The following is a 21007-nucleotide window of genomic DNA, read 5'->3' as shown; positions in this document are numbered from 1 at the left end:
TTATAGTGTTATTTTAATTTGTAATTAGTATGCATTAATTTGACAGAAGAAGACTCGTCGTGTGAAAAGCATTATTATTGATTCGCATGCCTGTTGAACCATGATTATGGCCACGCACTCACGTGCAACAGGTGAAAAGCCTGAATGTCCTTTTTTTTTTTTTTAGGGTGAGCTGCGATTTGTGTCGCCGGTCGCACAAGCTGCTAGTGAGCGAGTTTTCGCGAGGAACAGGGTTGAGCTACTGTAGGGTCACTGCGCATGTCTGGTTTTTTTCTTCGCGGAAACGCTGTTGGGTTGTGTCCAGTCGCGTCCCTTGCAACAAGATGGCGACAATCGCGTTACGGATTTACTGTTGTGGAGAGTTGATGGACGACGATGATGAACAAGCAGTACTGTTTTATTGTTGATGTGAATGTAATGCCAAAACATCGAACTATCGATTCGAACGTCAATGAAGAAGTGAGCGTGAAAATCGAGCGCAAAACAGCCGGGTAAAAGTTCAGGGCGCTAAAGTACATTTGAGCCGAAATCGCACCCAAACTCCTGTTGACCTCATTTCTTCCCAAAATAAACATCACTGCTAAAATAAAATGCATTAAAACCAAGACAGTATCCAACCCAGTATCCTTAATTTTTGAAAGGCTAAGTGATTTACAACAAATGTCTTCTCACAATCCGTAACTTTGTCAAAAAATATTTGCAGAAGTTTCTCACCTCGCCTTGGCAGCCATCTTGGAACTGGAGAGACCCTACGCAGGAAGCAAGGTTGAAAGTTGGTTAACCGGTGACGTCACTCAGTCGTACTGGACCGAGTTTTTGCGACCTCCGGTTCGACTCGAGTCACCTTAGTTGACGCTAAAACTCGCTCAGTATCACATGCCAATAGGCGACTTGCCCTATCGGCCTGCGCCGCCAAATCGCGCGATAAATCTGCGTTAACTTGCGTGGCCTTGCGAGATCTGCCGCAAAATGCGGGCATGTCCGGATAGCTCTGGGAGAGGTTGCGTTTCTATGCGGACACTTCGCCTTGAAAATTGTGAATTTTCAATGTGAACAATGTGCTGCAGCAATGATAGCCGCGAGAATAATCATAAAGTTCGTTCAAAGTACCCAAGTAAGGCTTGTGCACAAAGGAAAGGCGATCGAGGTTTAAATTTTTTTTTTAACACAAGCCAGAGAACACCAGCGCTTGTGATCTCGAGCAACACGTTTGCCCGCAGGGAAGTGAACCTTCCTTATCTTTCGCACCGGAGAGCTATTCAAGCGGGGTGTTGTGCAAGTTGGCTATTGAACATGTAACCGGCAGGTGGGGAAAGACTCTTTTGCTCCCATGCTCAGGTGAACTATTTTTCAAGATACATGTATGTTTTTGCTAAGAAACATAAGTATTATGATTATGAATAAGCATTCTTAATATTCGCTGCTATATTATGTATTCATTGTACTAGTTGTTAATCTGGATATTCTGAATCGTTCATTCGTTGTATTTAATGTGTGGATAATTAATTCGGACACGGATGTGATTTGATATTATTATGGTTGTGGCTACATCCACGGGTCCGTGCCTCGAATCCCGGTGCTATATCCACGGCACTGACTCAAGGGACGCAACTCTCGCCCAACATTTTCCTGCCTTCGGTTCGGCACTTCACTGACATGACTACGACGTCAGCTCTGTCAGATATCAAAGTCAAAATTCCACTTTTAATCAAAAGTTAAACTTCAAGAGTGGTATACAGCGTCCAAAGATCGATCAGCAGCACTTTCCCCTCCTTAATACGAACATCGTTAGCTAAACTTCCATGTTTATTCGGGATTTGCATTTTCCTAGTTTGCGGTGATTTTTGATACAGTGTGATGCATGTGTCGCTTGCTCAAACGCTTTCTATTTAAAGTGAGTGTTGTCGTTGTCAACTTGTGGACTAAGGATACCAACCGGAAGATGAAGAATGATGTATTGGTCTTCCCTATTTGCTAGATTTGTGCTGAGTGGCCGAGCTCCATCAGTCACAACTCCCCACATTACTCCAATGATTTTGAATTCAACATATATATATATATATATTTAAAAAAAAAGTGTTATTAGAAACCAAGAAGACCAAGCAGTCGTTCAGCAAAGATTTTGTGAATTCAGTTACTTCTCTTTATTGTCAAAGACCCAACAAAGAGTCTTATTTTATAAAAACAAATTGCAACACCACCTTCTTCCAGCTAATGTTGAAGCCTAGTTCCCCCAATAATCTAATCAAAGAAAATGACATGTCGTTAAGGGTGTTACCCAATGTTACCCTACCTTGGCAAAGGGTTTCTCATGGAATCCACCGAAACTATACATTCTCGTGACAGTCTTTAGTCGGACAATCGCTTATTCCCTGAGCATAAGCCAAATACCTCTACTCTGTCCATCACATACATTTCCTATCCAGTGACAGGTGCCCCGAGGTAATAAACTGGCCACTTCTCTTGTCAAAACCTTGCTCCATCTTCATTCACCTATATTCGTAACAAAGAGCTATGTTACAAATCAAAACACACACTCACAGATGCTAGATCCACAAAGCCTGTGGTGCTGTATCCACATAGCTTGTGGTGCTGTATCAACATAGCCTGTGATGCTGTATCTACATAGCCTGTGGTGCTGTATCAACATAGCCTGTGATGCTGTATCAACATAGCCTGTGGTGCTGTATCAACATAGCCTGTGGTGCTGTATCAACATAGCCTGTGGTGCTGTATCAACATAGCCTGTGGTGCTGTATCAACATAGCCTGTGGTGCTGTATCAACATAGCCTGTGATGCTGTATCAACATAGCCTGTGGTGCTGTATCAACATAGCCTGTGATGCTGTATCAACATAGCCTGTGGTGCTGTATCAACATAGCCTGAGGTGCTGTATCAACATAGCCTGAGGTGCTGTATCAACATAGCCTGTGGTGCTGTATCAACATAGCCTGAGGTGCTGTATCAACATAGCCTGAGGTGCTGTATCAACATAGCCTGAGGTGCTGTATCAACATAGCCTGAGGTGCTGTATCAACATAGCCTGAGGTGCTGTATCAACATAGCCTGAGGTGCTGTATCAACATAGCCTGTGGTGCTGTATCAACATAGCCTGAGGTGCTGTATCAACATAGCCTGAGGTGCTGTATCAACATAGCCTGTGGTGCTGTATCAACATAGCCTGTGGTGCTGTATCAACATAGCCTGTGGTGCTGTATCAACATAGCCTGTGGTGCTGTATCAACATAGCCTGAGGTGCTGTATCAACATAGCCTGTGATGCTGTATCAACATAGCCTGTGGTGCTGTATCAACATAGCCTGAGGTGCTGTATCAACATAGCCTGAGGTGCTGTATCAACATAGCCTGTGGTGCTGTATCAACATAGCCTGAGGTGCTGTATCAACATAGCCTGAGGTGCTGTATCAACATAGCCTGAGGTGCTGTATCAACATAGCCTGTGGTGCTGTATCAACATAGCCTGAGGTGCTGTATCAACATAGCCTGAGGTGCTGTATCAACATAGCCTGTGGTGCTGTATCAACATAGCCTGTGATGCTGTATCAACATAGCCTGAGGTGCTGTATCAACATAGCCTGAGGTGCTGTATCAACATAGCCTGAGGTGCTGTATCAACATAGCCTGAGGTGCTGTATCAACATAGCCTGAGGTGCTGTATCAACATAGCCTGTGGTGCTGTATCAACATAGCCTGAGGTGCTGTATCAACATAGCCTGGGGTGCTGTATCAACATAGCCTGAGGTGCTGTATCAACATAGCCTGTGGTGCTGTATCAACATAGCCTGAGGTGCTGTATCAACATAGCATGTGGTGCTGTATCAACATAGCATGTGGTGCTGTATCAACATAGTGTGTGGTGCTGTATCAACATAGTGTGACACTTTAACACTCAGTCATACGTTCGTGTAAATCGTAGACAGGACTTCCAGGGTACAGGGTGGTGAACTTTAATCGTGGTTTGATTGGACGTCACACACGGGGATCAGAGGCAATGATATATGGCTGACAGAGCAGCAAAAGAATCTGTCACAGATCAAGCAGAATTTCATGACCTCAAATTAACAAAGACGGAAGCAAAACACAAAATGGCCAAAGTTGCCTGGCGTCACTGGGAAACAGAATTAAAAACAGAAGGCGATGCCCATGGTTGGCTTATTCTGCCCCGACAAACAAAACAAAACAGGCCTACACTCCCCACCCCCCTCCTTAAAATACTTCGCAGAATTCGCACGGATGGATGCGCTCACAAGTTCTTTCCCCGGCTCTGTGAATGTGAAAAGCTAATATCTTTTTTACACCTCTTTGACCGCTGCCAATCACTCCAACAAGATTTCCGCAACCTACACACCATTGTCAACGAACACAAAGTGAAACCCCATGAGTTTTTAGATAAACATTGCACGCTTCAATGAAAGCCAGCATACACCCTGTGACTCTCAATACATAAGGCTGAAATAGGACATCTGTTTTGAAAACTTCATCCCCTCTCCTCCTTCCCACCCCTCAACCCTCTCTCCCACCGACCCCCCCCCCCCCCCCCTCCCCCCCCACGCCCAACAACCAAAGCGCCTACAACACCTATCACATAGCTCTATTCAAACAAGGCTAAATCACATACACCGCCCTCCTACCTGAACTTAAGTTCCCCATTCTGATATATTATTTTAGCAAGTTATATTTAATATTCTTATTTGGCTAATAATTATTTTTATGTTTCTAGTTACGTATTTATTTACTTATTCAGCCAGTTCTTTATTACATTATTTTGGCATTATCCAAAAGTCTAAAAATTATTTTACATAAATAAAAAGCAAATAAGCCTACAAAACCGCTCCACTTCAACTATATTTCGCGTACACTATGGCAACAACCCCAACAAAATCTTTACTTCCATCCCCATTTTGAAATATCGCAACAACAGACTTCCAGATCTATAACACGATCATATGTGTTCTCTGTTTGCATGTCTGTCCAGTGTCTTGTCCCCCCATAAAGCATAGCAACACTACCTGTCCCAAGATAGGCCAATTGGTTCTAAGAGGACGTTAAAACTAATTATCATCACAGTGCAACAGGCCTCTTAACAATTAATGCCTGGTGTCTTTGCCTTTTCGTCACACTTCTGTCACGAGATTTCCTGTACGCTGATTATAACCAGTTCGTGAAACCGTTGAAGAGTTGTGGAGTCTGCTTCTTCTTTAGAAAGAGGAAATTCGATGTCAGCCGACAAATAACCTCGAACCTGAAACATGACCCAGATACGTCGCATCCGACAGTAACCTGGCATTGCCCCACGACAGCTTTCTTTATTTGGTGTTTAACGTCGTTTTCAACCACGAAGGTTATATCGCGACGGGGGAAGGCGGAAGATGGGATAGAGCCACTTGTCAATTGTTTCTTGTTCACAAAAGCACTAATCCAAAATTTGCTCCAGGGGCTTGCCAGGTAGTACAATATATTACCTTACTGGCGTCTGGCATTATGGGGTTAGTGTTAGGACTGGTTGGTCCGGTGTCAGAATAATGTGACTGGGTGAGACATGAAGACTGTGCTGCGACTTCTGTCTTGTGTGTGGCGCACGTTATATGTCAAAGCAGCACCGCCCTGATATGACCCTTCGTGGTCGGCTAGGCGTTAAGCAAACAAAAACAAAAAAAAAACTTAATGGGAGAATGCAAGTTTCCAGTACAAAGGACTTAACATGTCTTACATACTGCTTGACTAAAATCGTTACAAACATTGACTATATTCTATACAAGAAACACTTAACAAGGGTAAAAGGAGAAACAGAATCCGTTAGTCGCCTCTTACGACATGCTGGGGAGCATCGGGTAAATTCTTTCTCGTCCCAACCACAGCGAGTGAAAGAGCGACAAGCCACGTCTGTTATCATGCTCACGTCGCTGTTGTCTTCAAATTTCTCCTCTGGTGCAAAGACCACGACAGTGTCAATGCCAGCGGAATGCAGTATGAAGTTGACATCATTGCGAAAAGTCTCCATTTTGCCGATGAAGTCGTAGTCGATTAGATGAGAAAACAATCGGCGTACTGCATACGGAAGTGGACGTTAACATGTATGCCTTTGGTGTTCGTCACGTACTCCAAAAAACTACTGAAACTCACGATTTCACACGAATCCTGGGCCTCTACCTCGCTCGGCACTGTTCGTTGTTTTCCGTACCCTTCTCGGCGTCTCCTTCGGTACATCTTACTTTCGGACGCTGTTCTTCGTGTCGTTTTGAGCCCCGTAGGCCCTCGGCTGTTTCCGGAATCGGCCGGCGTAGAATCGTGTGGAACTTTTGCGATGATTTCCTCGAAGGCCTGGCGCTCACCTATGTAACGCAAGCAGGACGGACGACGCACTGCAGATTATTGAGGTAATTCTCCCCCCCCCCCCCAGCCTGCTACACGTTGCGTAAAAAGAAAACAGGCCAAGTACTCGTCATGTCTGTGGTGCTGTATTAACATAGCCTGTGGTATACCGGCACGGTTGGCCTAGTGGTAAGGCGTCCGCCCCGTGATCGGGAGGTCGTGGGTTCGAAACCCGGCCGGGTCTTACCTAAGACTTTAAAATTGGCAATCTAGTGGCTGCTCCGCCTGGCGTCTGGCGTTATGGGGTTAGTGCTAGGACTGGTTGGTCCGGTGTCAGAATAATGTGACTGGGTGAGACATGAAGCCTCTGCTGCGACTTCTGTCTTGTGCGTGGCGCACGTTATATGTCAAAGCAGCACCGCCCTGATATGGCCTTTCGTGGTCGGCTGGGCGTTAAGCAAACAAACAAACAAACAAACTTTTGATCGGGCGCTGGATGATTGTTGCTGCAGCGTGCAACTGCCACATCCCAAGGTCTTTCGACATGATGCAGGTGTCCGTGATCTCACGGTGGTACACCTGCCTGATATCATCCTCATAGTTATCCCCTGTCATGGCGTATAGCTCCAGGACATCAAGGCCAGATGGATTGTCACCACGAAAAAGAGTTGTGTCAGTGTAACTGTCGCAATTGACAGTCATTTCAACAGTAATTCTGCACCTCAGTTCTACGTGCCTTACTTCCGTGCCAAAGGTGGCCTTGCTCAAGGAGCGAGGCAGACAATTTCCATCGCCCTTCATCTTCACTGGCACAAAATGGGCCTCTGAGGCGGGAACCTGTCCCTGCAGCGCGGAATCAACCTCTGCTTTTGATGCAGTCGGTAGAAATCCATGCAGCAGGGAGCACCCAGCAACACACAAAAACTCCCTGTACGTATCGACAATCAGTAGACGCTGACTATGGTCAGCATAGCGAAGCTGTTCAAGAATCTCGCCATAAATCTCCTGAGAAGGTACTGCAACAGGGCTCCTGCCTTGCTAGAATTGCAAACAAGAAAAAGAACCGATAAGAACCTAAACAGGCCTACAAACAGCAAGAGTATATATATTACAAACCCCAAAGCCAGAAATAAAGATAACACCACAGCATTTCTTGCTTTACAAATTTACAAAGAAGTCTGGTTGACAACACCGGTTGAAATTGATCAACACAAATCAGTACTCCTTGCCTAAAAATTGACCTTGAAATACCCCTGTGTACCTTTTATTTACTTCCTGAGGTTAACCATTTCAAATGTTCAACGGCTATATACAACATGCCTGGGAAACTAAGCAAAACAGCATGTGACAGCACGCGTGAACGAACTTTGTTTGATATCTATGACAAATACCCAACTTTTAGTGAAAGTTGAGGCAGCGATACTTGCCCTTCTTCTTACATGTGATGAGATCAACACCATCCTACTACCGGCACGGTTGGCCTAGTAGTAAGGCGTCCGCCCCGTGATCGGGAGGTCGTGGGTTCGAACCCCGGCCGGGTCATACCTAAGACTTTAAAATTGGCAATCTAGTGGCTGCTCCGCCTGGCGTCTGGCATTATGGGGTTAGTGCTAGGACTGGTTGGTCCGGTGTCAGAATAATGTGACTGGGTGAGACATGAAGCCTGTGCTGCGACTTCTGTCTTGTGTGTGGCGCAGTTAAATGTCAAAGCAGCACCGCCCTGATATGGCCCTTCGTGGTCGGCTGGGCGTTAAGCAAACAAACAAACAAACAAACAAACCTTCTCGGCGTCTCCTTCGGTACATCTTACTTTCGGACGCTGTTCTTCGTGTCGTTTTGAGCCCCATAGGCCCTCGGCTGTTTCCGGAATCGGCCGGCGTAGAATCGTGTGGAACTTTTGCGATGATTTCCTCGAAGGCCTGGCGCTCACCTATGTAACGCAAGCAGGACGGACGACGCACTGCAGATTATTGAGGTAATTCACCCCCCCCCACCCCGCTACACGTTGCGTAAAAAGAAAACAGGCCAAGTACTCGTCATGTCTGTGGTGCTGTATTAACATAGCCTGTGGTATACCGGCACGGTTGGCCTAGTGTTAAGGCGTCCGCCCCGTGATCGGGAGGTCGTGGGTTCGAACCCCGGCCGGGTCTTACCTAAGACTTTAAAATTGGCAATCTAGTGGCTGCTCCGCCTGGCGTCTGGCGTTATGGGGTTAGTGCTAGGACTGGTTGGTCCGGTGTCAGAATAATGTGACTGGGTGAGACATGAAGCCTGTGCTGCGACTTCTGTCTTGTGTGTGGCGCACGTTAAATGTCAAAGCAGCACCGCCCTGATATGGCCCTTCGTGGTCGGCTGGGCGTTAAGCAAACAAACAAACAAACAAACAAACCTTCTCGGCATCTCCTTCGGTACATCTTACTTTCGGACGCTGTTCTTCGTGTCGTTTTGAGCCCCATAGGCCCTCGGCTGTTTCCGGAATCGGCCGGCGTAGAATCGTGTGGAACTTTTGCGATGATTTCCTCGAAGGCCTGCTCCCATGGGGTCGCCTTCACGCGGCGGGAGTGTTTCCACCAAGCTACCCCACCCCTTTACTTCTCTTCTTTTGTCTTATTTCTGCCTTACCAGTCCTTTCACCTATATTTCCTTCCAAAAAACTCTCCCTACTATTCCCTGCAGTTTTCTGATTCCTTTCTTGTCTTATTTCTACCTGACTGGATGCTCCCATGGGGTCGCCTTCTCGCGGCGGGAGTGTTTCCACTAAGCTACCCCACTCCTTTACTTCTCTTCTTTTGTCTTATTTCTGCCTTACCAGTCCTTTCACCTATATTTCCTTCCAAAAAACTCTCCCTACTATTCCCTGCAGTTTTCTGATTCCTTTCTTGTCTTATTTCTACCTGACTGGATCCGTCACCTTTATTTCACTTCCCAAAAGTCTTCTTTTCCACATCCTTATTTCTCTGTGGTCTTCTTAAGACCCAGCGTGTTTGCCGTGCGCTGCGACCTGTACCGGTTTGGGCTGGTGACCTGATGATTGAGGGGTTTACTTAGTTGCGACTTTGTAGCGCCAACACATCATTTTGGCCCAGTCTTTATCTAAGACAGGAGGTTGAAAAAGGCTTACCCGCTTCAATCAATCGGCTGGTCAAGTCTGGGTATATGTCTTGAGCATATTGCATCGGACCTTTGGCTAAAGGAGCAAGCGGCGGTAGGAGGGGGCGGCGGTAGTCGGGACAAACACTATGCCAAGTTGTTACCTAATCCGTTTCCGCTTGGAAAGAGTTGACGAACATTATGCCAAGTTGTTACCTAACCCGTTTCCGCTTGGAAAGAGTTAAATCTCCTATTACAGATTGATACCATATGTTTCCTCTTATCGCTGCGTATATCCATCTGTATCCTTGGCGCTCTGGAGTTGGATAACCGCTCCACCTAAGCGTCCCCTTGTTGGGCTCCGTGGTGGGTGGGGATCAGATGCGACGAAGATAAAGGCCTCAAACATGGCCACCTCTTCTTTTTCTTCTTTTTTTTCAAGCACCCGAAACGGAAACAAACGAAGATACTGCGTTGACTCTGACTCTGACGATGAAGTCCGAGTCAGAGCAACAAAGAACAACATCAGCGAGGCCTGGCCCCGTTTCATTGTTGTTGAGACAGCAGATGAGGCACAGCCCATCTCCAAACTTTCGCCTTTTGCGATACAGAAGGTTATTGCAGGAGTATCATCAACGATAGACAACATTAAGAGGCTTCGTAATGGTTCTCTACTGATTGAATGTCCTTCAAAAAAGGCATCAGATGGTCTTCTCCGTCTGAATGGTCAGAAATTTGTTGATAGACCGGTCAAGGTCAGTCCTCACAGAGGCCTGAACACCAGCAAAGGAGTCATCCGATGCCGAGAGCTGGAGGGCCTCAGTGAGGCTGAAATAAAAGAAGGTCTAAAGGATCAAGGTGTCATTGATGTGTACCGGGTGTTGATCAGGAAGGGCGATATCAGAGTACCCACCAACACCCTTTTCGTCACTTTTTGTACCCCAACCATCCCTGAGAAAATCAAAGTGGGATTTGTTCAAATAAGAGTGACTCTGTATATTCCATCACCAATGAGATGTTTCCAATGCCAAAGATTTGGACATTCAAAGGCTGGATGTAAACAGAAGGCAGTGTGCGAGAGGTGTGGCGGAGATCCTCACGAAGGTCCCTGCACATCACCACCCACCTGCACAAACTGTAAGGGAAACCATTCCCCGTCCTCCAGAGAATGTCCAAAATACAAGTTTGAACAGGCCATTCAAAAAACAAAAACGGAGAAAAAGATGTCTTTCTCAGACGCCAGGAAGGAGGTTGAAAAAACGAATGTTTTTTCCTTCCAGAAAAGTTTTGCGGCAGCAGTCAGTCAAAGACCTGCAACAAAGTCAACACCCACCCAGACCAGTATTTCGTATAGGTCTGTGGGTGTCCAGGCAGGCCCGTCCATGTTGAAAAGGACAGAGCCCACAAGAAACAAAAGTATTTGTACACAGACAGATGAAAGCACAGGTGGGGCTATCCCCACTGGAGACTCTATGGGGTCTCCTGGTGAGGTTTGCTTCACCGCCCCAACTGGAGACCCTGTGGGGGCTCCTGGTGAGGTTCGCTTCACCACCCCAATTGAGGACCCTATGGGGTCTCCTGGTGAGGTTCGCTTCACCACCCCAACCCAGAAGCCCGTTCACAGGGCAACTCACAGGAAGGGGGCCGTCGAGGTTGTGGAGGTAGTGGACCTTACTAAATCCACACCACGAACACCTCCGGACAAGGGAAAAGTTACTCTGCCCCAAAGATCGCCTCGCACCCCAAAAATGGAGAGAAATCCCATCACATTATACAATCATTTTGGGAGTTTATCCGACGAAGAGGGTATGGAGGCAGAAACTTCTTAAAACTAAACAAACATAGCCAATTTTATTCAATGGAATTGTAGAGGGGTCCAAGCTAACTATGAAGAATTATGTCTACTTTTACACAAATTTCATCCTGTTGCTACAGCATTACAGGAAACAATGCTGAAACCAAACAAAGATTTTAATGTATCTGGATACAATGTTTTTAGAAACCATTCAGACAATAACACGTCTGGGGGAGTTGCTCTTTTGATTAAGAAAAGTGTACTTTGTAGTGAGATCAACCTATGTACAAACATTCAAGCTGTCGCAGCACGAGTGACATTAGATAAAACCATCACTCTCTGCAGTGTATATCTGTCACCATCAAAATGTTACACGAAGCACGATCTTGAAAATCTTATTGATCAGCTTCCAGCTCCCTTTGTTTTAATGGGAGATTTTAACGCTCATTCCCCTTTATGGGGCAGCAACTCTCTAAGTACGAGAGGACGAATTCTAGAAGATTTTTTAGACAATCGTAATCTATGCGTTTTAAACGATGGAGTACCAACCTATCTCCATCCAGCAACAGGATGCAAGTCCATACTAGATCTAGTTATTTGCGACACCTCTCTTGTTCTAGACTTTGAATTTAAAGTCTATGATGACACATGTGGTAGCGATCATTTCCCTATCTTGATGTCTCAAATAGATGGATTGGAAGAAGCTTCCCCCCAGAGATGGAACCTGAACAAGGCAAACTGGCTGTCTTTTACTGCCGAATGTTCTGTCCAACTCACAGAAGACACTGTCTTTGATGGAAGTGACGACCCATCATCTATTTTTACAAACACTCTACAAGACATTGCCACTGAGTACATCCCAAAAACATCTTCAAACAACCGCATTAAAGTGCCATGGTTTAATCAAGAATGCCAAGAAGCCCGATCTGAGCGAAAGAGAAGTCTACACAGGTTCTACAGATGCCCGACCCTTAGCAAGAAGTTGACTTTCTTCAGATTTCGCGCTAAGAGTCGCACTGTCATAAAACATTCTAAAAGAACATCCTGGAGGTCTTTTTGCTCAAACTTAAACTCTAAGGTATCATCAAGTAAAGTTTGGAATGCTATTCGTAAAATCAAAGGGAAAAAAGGATCTGCATCAATTAACCACCTTGTGGTAAATGGATCCCTTATAACCCAGAAGAATGAAGTAGCAAACGTTCTGGCTTCAACAATGGAAAAAAACTCATCAATAGAAAATTACTGCACAGATTTTCAAAAAATCAAAGCCACCCAAGAACGTAAACCCATAAACTTCTCATCTCAGAATGAGGAGAACTACAACAAGTTGTTCAGTATAACTGAACTCAAACAAGCCTTACAAAAATGCAACAACTCAGCAACGGGGCTGGACGGAATACATTATCAGTTCCTCACACACCTACCAGAAAGTTGTCTTCTGGTCTTGCTGAAGGTTTTTAACCACATATGGGAGAGTGGATCCTTTCCACCTTCATGGCAAGAAGCGATGATTGTCCCCATTCCAAAACCAGGTAAAGATCATACAAACCCCAGCAACTACCGTCCGATAGCCTTGACCAGCTGTCTGTGTAAAACCATGGAGAGATTGGTCAACGCTAGGATGGTGTGGTACCTAGAAAAACAAAACCTCTTAAGTGATGTGCAATGTGGCTTCCGAAAGGGACACAGCACCACTGATCATTTGGTACGTTTTGAGACCTTCGTTCGAGAGGCCTTTGCGAGATCTGAACATGTACTAGCTATATTTTTTGACCTCGAGAAGGCTTACGACACGACCTGGAAACACGGTATTTTAGCTGATTTGCATGAAATGGGTTTTCGTGGACGTCTCCCTGTTTTTGTGGAAGGATTTCTAAGTAATCGATTGTTTACAGTACGGGTTGGTCCCAACCTATCAGAGTTCTGTCAACAAGAGATGGGTGTTCCTCAAGGAAGCATTCTATCACCCATGTTGTTCAACATCAAAATCAATAACATAGTAAAGGCAGTACTGAAAGGATCCGAGTCATCCTTGTTTGTTGATGACTTTGCACTTTGTGTGCGTGGCAAATCCCTACATAGAGTGGAAAGGCAGCTTCAATTATGTATAGACAAGGTGCAAAAATGGGTAACGGAGAACGGTTTCAAATTTTCCACCAGCAAAACTGTCTGTATGCATCTTTGCAAACAAAGGGGAGCCATGCCAGAACCCTCTCTGGTCCTGAATGGTAATCCTGTCAAGGTTGTTGAAGAATTTAAATTCCTAGGACTGACCTTTGACCGTCGATTAACATTCCTTAAACATATCCAGTATCTAAGAACATCATGTCTGAAAGCTCTGGATGTATTGAAAGTGGTTTCTCATACGGACTGGGGTGCTGACCGCACAGTCCTACTCAGACTTTACCGTGCTTTAATCCGATCCAAGTTGGACTATGGTTGTGTCGTCTATGGTGGAGCCGCAAAATCCAACCTAAGGCTATTAGACACAATACACCACCAGGGTATACGTCTTTGTCTGGGAGCTTTCAGGACGTCTCCAGTACAGTCCTTATATTTTGAGGCCAAAGAACCCTCTCTGAGGCTGCGACGCCTGAAACTCACCCTAAATTATGTGTTGAAACTGAAAGCTATGCCTACAAATCCAGCCTACCAATGCGTATTTCAACCACAATGCTCTGAATTTTTTGAAAGTCACCCAAATGATCGAGCACCTCTGTCTTCTCGGATTCAGTCACATCTGGCCGAATCAAAGATAAAACTCGATCATGTTAGTGAAAATCGATGGACAGAAACACCACCATGGACATTGCCAGATCCAGTTGTTCGACTCGATCTGACAAGGTTAAAGAAGTCAGAGACAAATGATTTGATTTTTAAACAGTGTTTTAGCCAGTTCTGTACCGAGTTTCCTTCCCATCAACGAATATACACTGATGGGTCCAAAGCTGAAAGTAAAGTGGCATCAGCTTCTGTCACAGGTCCTAATCTCGATAGGGCCTTTTCGGCCCGTCTTCCGGATGACAGTTCTGTATTTTCTGCAGAGTTGAAAGCTTTACAGCTAGCTCTGAAACAGGTATATCAGTCAAAAAAGAAAGACTTCCTGATTCTGTCGGATTCCCTATCGGCTCTTACCGCCGTGAAGAGAATTCAGCTAGATCACCCACTGTTGGTCGAAATCCAAGAGCTACATGCATCTCTGATTGAAGAAGGCAAAAGGATTGTGTTTGCATGGGTGCCATCCCATGTTGGAATTAGAGGCAACTCTGCAGCTGATCAAGCTGCTAAAGAAGCCAGAGAAAGACTCATCACTGACAAACACACAAAGCATTCAGATTTCAGAACTCGCACCAACATGTACATAAAGTACCTATGGCAGAGTGAATGGGACGAATGTGAAGAAAATAAACTTCATAAGATCGTTCCCCAGCTGTCGGACAGCCTACCCCAATGTCGCCTCAACAGGAAAGAAGAGACAGTTCTCTGTCGCTTACACATTGGGCACAGTCACATTACACATTCGTATCTGCTGAAAGGTGAAGATCCACCATACTGTTTTGGATGTGACGAACCATGGACATTAGAACATGTTCTCACAAAATGTGTAGACGTTCAAGAATTTCGAGACAAACACTACAATGCGGAAACACTGAAGGTTTTATTCCGGGATGTTCCCCCGGACAAGATTTTTAACTTTTTAAAAGAGATCAAGATTTTTTACAAGATTTAAAGTACCAGAAGTGAAAATTATTAATTTTTAGAACCTTCTTTTACAGTGATAGATTTGAATGTAAATAGTCTGAAACGTAGAAGTTGCCATATGAAGGGAAAAGAAAATAACTGTATCGGTCTCGAATAGCAGCTAGCATCTGCTGAAGAGACATTAAACCCCAAAAACCAACCAACCAACCAAAACTAAACAAACATAGCCAATTTTATTCAATGGAATTGTAGAGGGGTCCAAGCTAACTATGAAGAATTATGTCTACTTTTACACAAATTTCATCCTGTTGCTACAGCATTACAGGAAACAATGCTGAAACCAAACAAAGATTTTAATGTATCTGGATACAATGTTTTTAGAAACCATTCAGACAATAACACGTCTGGGGGAGTTGCTCTTTTGATTAAGAAAAGTGTACTTTGTAGTGAGATCAACCTATGTACAAACATTCAAGCTGTCGCAGCACGAGTGACATTAGATAAAACCATCACTCTCTGCAGTGTATATCTGTCACCATCAAAATGTTACACGAAGCACGATCTTGAAAATCTTATTGATCAGCTTCCAGCTCCCTTTGTTTTAATGGGAGATTTTAACGCTCATTCCCCTTTATGGGGCAGCAACTCTCTAAGTACGAGAGGACGAATTCTAGAAGATTTTTTAGACAATCGTAATCTATGCGTTTTAAACGATGGAGTACCAACATATCTCCATCCAGCAACAGGATGCAAGTCCATACTAGATCTAGTTATTTGCGACACCTCTCTTGTTCTAGACTTTGAATTTAAAGTCTATGATGACACATGTGGTAGCGATCATTTCCCTATCTTGATGTCTCAAATAGATGGATTGGAAGAAGCTTCCCCCCAGAGATGGAACCTGAACAAGGCAAACTGGCTGTCTTTTACTGCCGAATGTTCTGTCCAACTCACAGAAGACACTGTCTTTGATGGAAGTGACGACCCATCATCTATTTTTACAAACACTCTACAAGACATTGCCACTGAGTACATCCCAAAAACATCTTCAAACAACCGCATTAAAGTGCCATGGTTTAATAAAGAATGCCAAGAAGCCCGATCTGAGCGAAAGAGAAGTCTACACAGGTTCTACAGATGCCCGACCCTTAGCAAGAAGTTGACTTTCTTCAGATTTCGCGCTAAGAGTCGCACTGTCATAAAACATTCTAAAAGAACATCCTGGAGGTCTTTTTGCTCAAACTTAAACTCTAAGGTATCATCAAGTAAAGTTTGGAATGCTATTCGTAAAATCAAAGGGAAAAAAGGATCTGCATCAATTAACCACCTTGTGGTAAATGGATCCCTTATAACCCAAAAGAATGAAGTAGCAAACGTTCTGGCTTCAACAATGGAAAAAAACTCATCAACAGAAAATTACTGCACAGATTTTCAAAAAATCAAAGCCACCCAAGAACGTAAACCCATAAACTTCTCATCTCAGAATGAGGAGAACTACAACAAGTTGTTCAGTATAACTGAACTCAAACAAGCCTTACAAAAATGCAACAACTCAGCAACGGGGCTGGACGGAATACATTATCAGTTCCTCACACACCTACCAGAAAGTTGTCTTCTGGTCTTGCTGAAGGTTTTTAACCACATATGGGAGAGTGGATCCTTTCCACCTTCATGGCAAGAAGCGATGATTGTCCCCATTCCAAAACCAGGTAAAGATCATACAAACCCCAGCAACTACCGTCCGATAGCCTTGACCAGCTGTCTGTGTAAAACCATGGAGCGATTGGTCAACGCTAGGATGGTGTGGTACCTAGAAAAACAAAACCTCTTAAGTGATGTGCAATGTGGCTTCCGAAAGGGACACAGCACCACTGATCATTTGGTACGTTTTGAGACCTTCGTTCGAGAGGCCTTTGCGAGATCTGAACATGTACTAGCTATATTTTTTGATCTCGAGAAGGCTTACGACACGACCTGGAAACACGGTATTTTAGCTGATTTGCATGAAATGGGTTTTCGTGGACGTCTCCCTGTTTTTGTGGAAGGATTTCTAAGTAATCGATTTTTTACAGTACGGGTCGGTCCCAACCTATCAGAGTTCTGTCAACAAGAGATGGGTGTTCCTCAAGGAAGCATTCTATCACCCATGTTGTTCAACATCAAAATCAATAACATAGTAAAGGCAGTACTGAAAGGATCCGAGTCATCCTTGTTTGTTGATGACTTTGCACTTTGTGTGCGTGGCAAATCCCTACATAGAGTGGAAAGGCAGCTTCAATTATGTATCGACAAGGTGCAAAAATGGGTAACAGAGAACGGTTTCAAATTTTCCACCAGCAAAACTGTCTGTATGCATCTTTGCAAACAAAGGGGAGCCATGCCAGAACCCTCTCTGGTCCTGAATGGTAATCCTGTCAAGGTTGTTGAAGAATTTAAATTCCTAGGACTGACCTTTGACCGTCGACTAACATTCCTTAAACATATCCAGTATCTGAGAACATCATGTCTGAAAGCTCTGGATGTATTGAAAGTGGTTTCTCATACGGACTGGGGTGCTGACCGCACAGTCCTACTCAGACTTTACCGTGCTTTAATCCGATCCAAGTTGGACTATGGTTGTGTCGTCTATGGTGGAGCCGCAAAATCCAACCTAAGGCTATTAGACACAATACACCACCAGGGTATACGTCTTTGTCTGGGAGCTTTCAGGACGTCTCCAGTACAGTCCTTATATTTTGAGGCCAAAGAACCCTCTCTGAGGCTGCGACGCCTGAAACTCACCCTAAATTATGTGTTGAAACTGAAAGCTATGCCTACAAATCCAGCCTACCAATGCGTATTTCAACCACAATGCTCTGAATTTTTTGAAAGTCACCCAAATGATCGAGCACCTCTGTCTTCTCGGATTCAGTCACATCTGGCCGAATCAAAGATAAAACTCGATCATGTTAGTGAAAATCGATGGACAGAAACACCTCCATGGACATTGCCAGATCCAGTTGTTCGACTCGATCTGACAAGGTTAAAGAAGTCAGAGACAAATGATTTGATTTTTAAACAGTGTTTTAGCCAGTTCTGTACCGAGTTTCCTTCCCATCAACGAATATACACTGATGGGTCCAAAGCTGAAAGTAAAGTGGCATCAGCTTCTGTCACTGGTCCTAAACTCGATAGGGCCTTTTCGGCCCGTCTTCCGGATGACAGTTCTGTATTTTCTGCAGAGTTGAAAGCTTTACAGCTAGCTCTGAAACAGGTATATCAGTCAAAAAAGAAAGACTTCCTGATTCTGTCGGATTCCCTATCGGCTCTTACCGCCGTGAAGAGAACTCAGCTAGATCACCCACTGTTGGTCGAAATCCAAGAGCTACATGCATCTCTGATTGAAGAAGGCAAAAGGATTGTGTTTGCATGGGTGCCATCCCATGTTGGAATTAGAGGCAACTCTGCAGCTGATCAAGCTGCTAAAGAAGCCAGAGAAAGACTCATCACTGACAAACACACAAAGCATTCAGATTTCAGAACTCGCACCAACATGTACATAAAGTACCTATGGCAGAGTGAATGGGACGAATGTGAAGAAAATAAACTTCATAAGATCGTCCCCCAGCTGTCGGACAGCCTACCCCAATGTCGCCTCAACAGGAAAGAAGAGACAGTTCTCTGTCGCTTACACATTGGGCACAGTCACATTACACATTCGTATCTGCTGAAAGGTGAAGATCCACCATACTGTTTTGGATGTGACGAACCATGGACATTAGAACATGTTCTCACAAAATGTGTAGACGTTCAAGAATTTCGAGACAAACACTACAATGCGGAAACACTGAAGGTTTTATTCCGGGATGTTCCCCCGGACAAGATTTTTAACTTTTTAAAAGAGATCAAGATTTTTTACAAGATTTAAAGTACCAGAAGTGAAAATTATTAATTTTTAGAACCTTCTTTTACAGTGATAGATTTGAATGTAAATAGTCTGAAACGTAGAACTTGCCATATGAAGGGAAAAGAAAATAACTGCATCGGTCTCGAATAGCAGCTAGCATCTGCTGAAGAGACATTAAACCCCAAAAACCAACCAACCATCCGATCCAAGTTGGACTATGGTTGTGTCGTCTATGGTGGAGCCGCAAAATCCAACCTAAGGCTATTAGACACAATACACCACCAGGGTATACGTCTTTGTCTGGGAGCTTTCAGGACGTCTCCAGTACAGTCCATATATTTTGAGGCCAAAGAACCCTCTCTGAGGCTGCGACGCCTGAAACTCACCCTAAATTATGTGTTGAAACTGAAAGCTATGCCTACAAATCCAGCCTACCAATGCGTATTTCAACCACAATGCTCTGAATTTTTTGAAAGTCACCCAAATGATCGAGCACCTCTGTCTTCTCGGATTCAGTCACATCTGGCCGAATCAAAGATAAAACTCGATCATGTTAGTGAAAATCGATGGACAGAAACACCTCCATGGACATTGCCAGATCCAGTTGTTCGACTCGATCTGACAAGGTTAAAGAAGTCAGAGACAAATGATTTGATTTTTAAACAGTGTTTTAGCCAGTTCTGTACCGAGTTTCCTTCCCATCAACGAATATACACTGATGGGTCCAAAGCTGAAAGTAAAGTGGCATCAGCTTCTGTCACTGGCCCTAAACTCGATAGGGCCTTTTCGGCCCGTCTTCCGGATGACAGTTCTGTATTTTCTGCAGAGTTGAAAGCTTTACAGCTAGCTCTGAAACAGGTATATCAGTCAAAAAAGAAAGACTTCCTGATTCTGTCGGATTCCCTATCGGCTCTTACCGCCGTGAAGAGAACTCAGCTAGATCACCCACTGTTGGTCGAAATCCAAGAGCTACATGCATCTCTGATTGAAGAAGGCAAAAGGATTGTGTTTGCATGGGTGCCATCCCATGTTGGAATTAGAGGCAACTCTGCAGCTGATCAAGCTGCTAAAGAAGCCAGAGAAAGACTCATCACTGACAAACACACAAAGCATTCAGATTTCAGAACTCGCACCAACATGTACATAAAGTACCTATGGCAGAGTGAATGGGACGAATGTGAAGAAAATAAACTTCATAAGATCGTCCCCCAGCTGTCGGACAGCCTACCCCAATGTCGCCTCAACAGGAAAGAAGAGACAGTTCTCTGTCGCTTACACATTGGGCACAGTCACATTACACATTCGTATCTGCTGAAAGGTGAAGATCCACCATACTGTTTTGGATGTGACGAACCATGGACATTAGAACATGTTCTCACAAAATGTGTAGACGTTCAAGAATTTCGAGACAAACACTACAATGCGGAAACACTGAAGGTTTTATTCCGGGATGTTCCCCCGGACAAGATTTTTAACTTTTTAAAAGAGATCAAGATTTTTTACAAGATTTAAAGTACCAGAAGTGAAAATTATTAATTTTTAGAACCTTCTTTTACAGTGATAGATTTGAATGTAAATAGTCTGAAACGTAGAACTTGCCATATGAAGGGAAAAGAAAATAACTGCATCGGTCTCGAATAGCAGCTAGCATCTGCTGAAGAGACATTAAACCCCAAAAACCAAACCTAGTGAGATCAACCTGTGTACAAACATTCAAGCCGTCGCAGCACGAGTGACATTAGATAAAACCATCACTCTCTGCAGTGTATATCTGTCACCATCCAAATGTTACACGAAGCACGATCTTGAAAATCTTATTGATCAGCTTCCAGCTCCCTTTGTTTTAATGGGAGATTTTAACGCTCATTCCCCTTTATGGGGCAGCAACTCTCTAAGTACGAGAGGACGAATTCTAGAAGATTTTTTAGACAATCGTAATCTATGCGTTTTAAACGATGGAGTACCAACATATCTCCATCCAGCAACAGGATGCAAGTCCATACTAGATCTAGTTATTTGCGACACCTCTCTTGTTCTAGACTTTGAATTTAAAGTCTATGATGACACATGTGGTAGCGATCATTTCCCTATCTTGATGTCTCAAATAGATGGATTGGAAGAAGCTTCCCCCCAGAGATGGAACCTGAACAAGGCAAACTGGCTGTCTTTTACTGCCGAATGTTCTGTCCAACTCACAGAAG

This window comes from Littorina saxatilis, linkage group LG14 (assembly GCF_037325665.1).
Source record: "Littorina saxatilis isolate snail1 linkage group LG14, US_GU_Lsax_2.0, whole genome shotgun sequence".
In the NCBI taxonomy this organism is placed as follows: Eukaryota; Metazoa; Mollusca; class Gastropoda; order Littorinimorpha; family Littorinidae; genus Littorina; species Littorina saxatilis.
Note: the sequence above shows the minus strand (reverse complement) of the source record.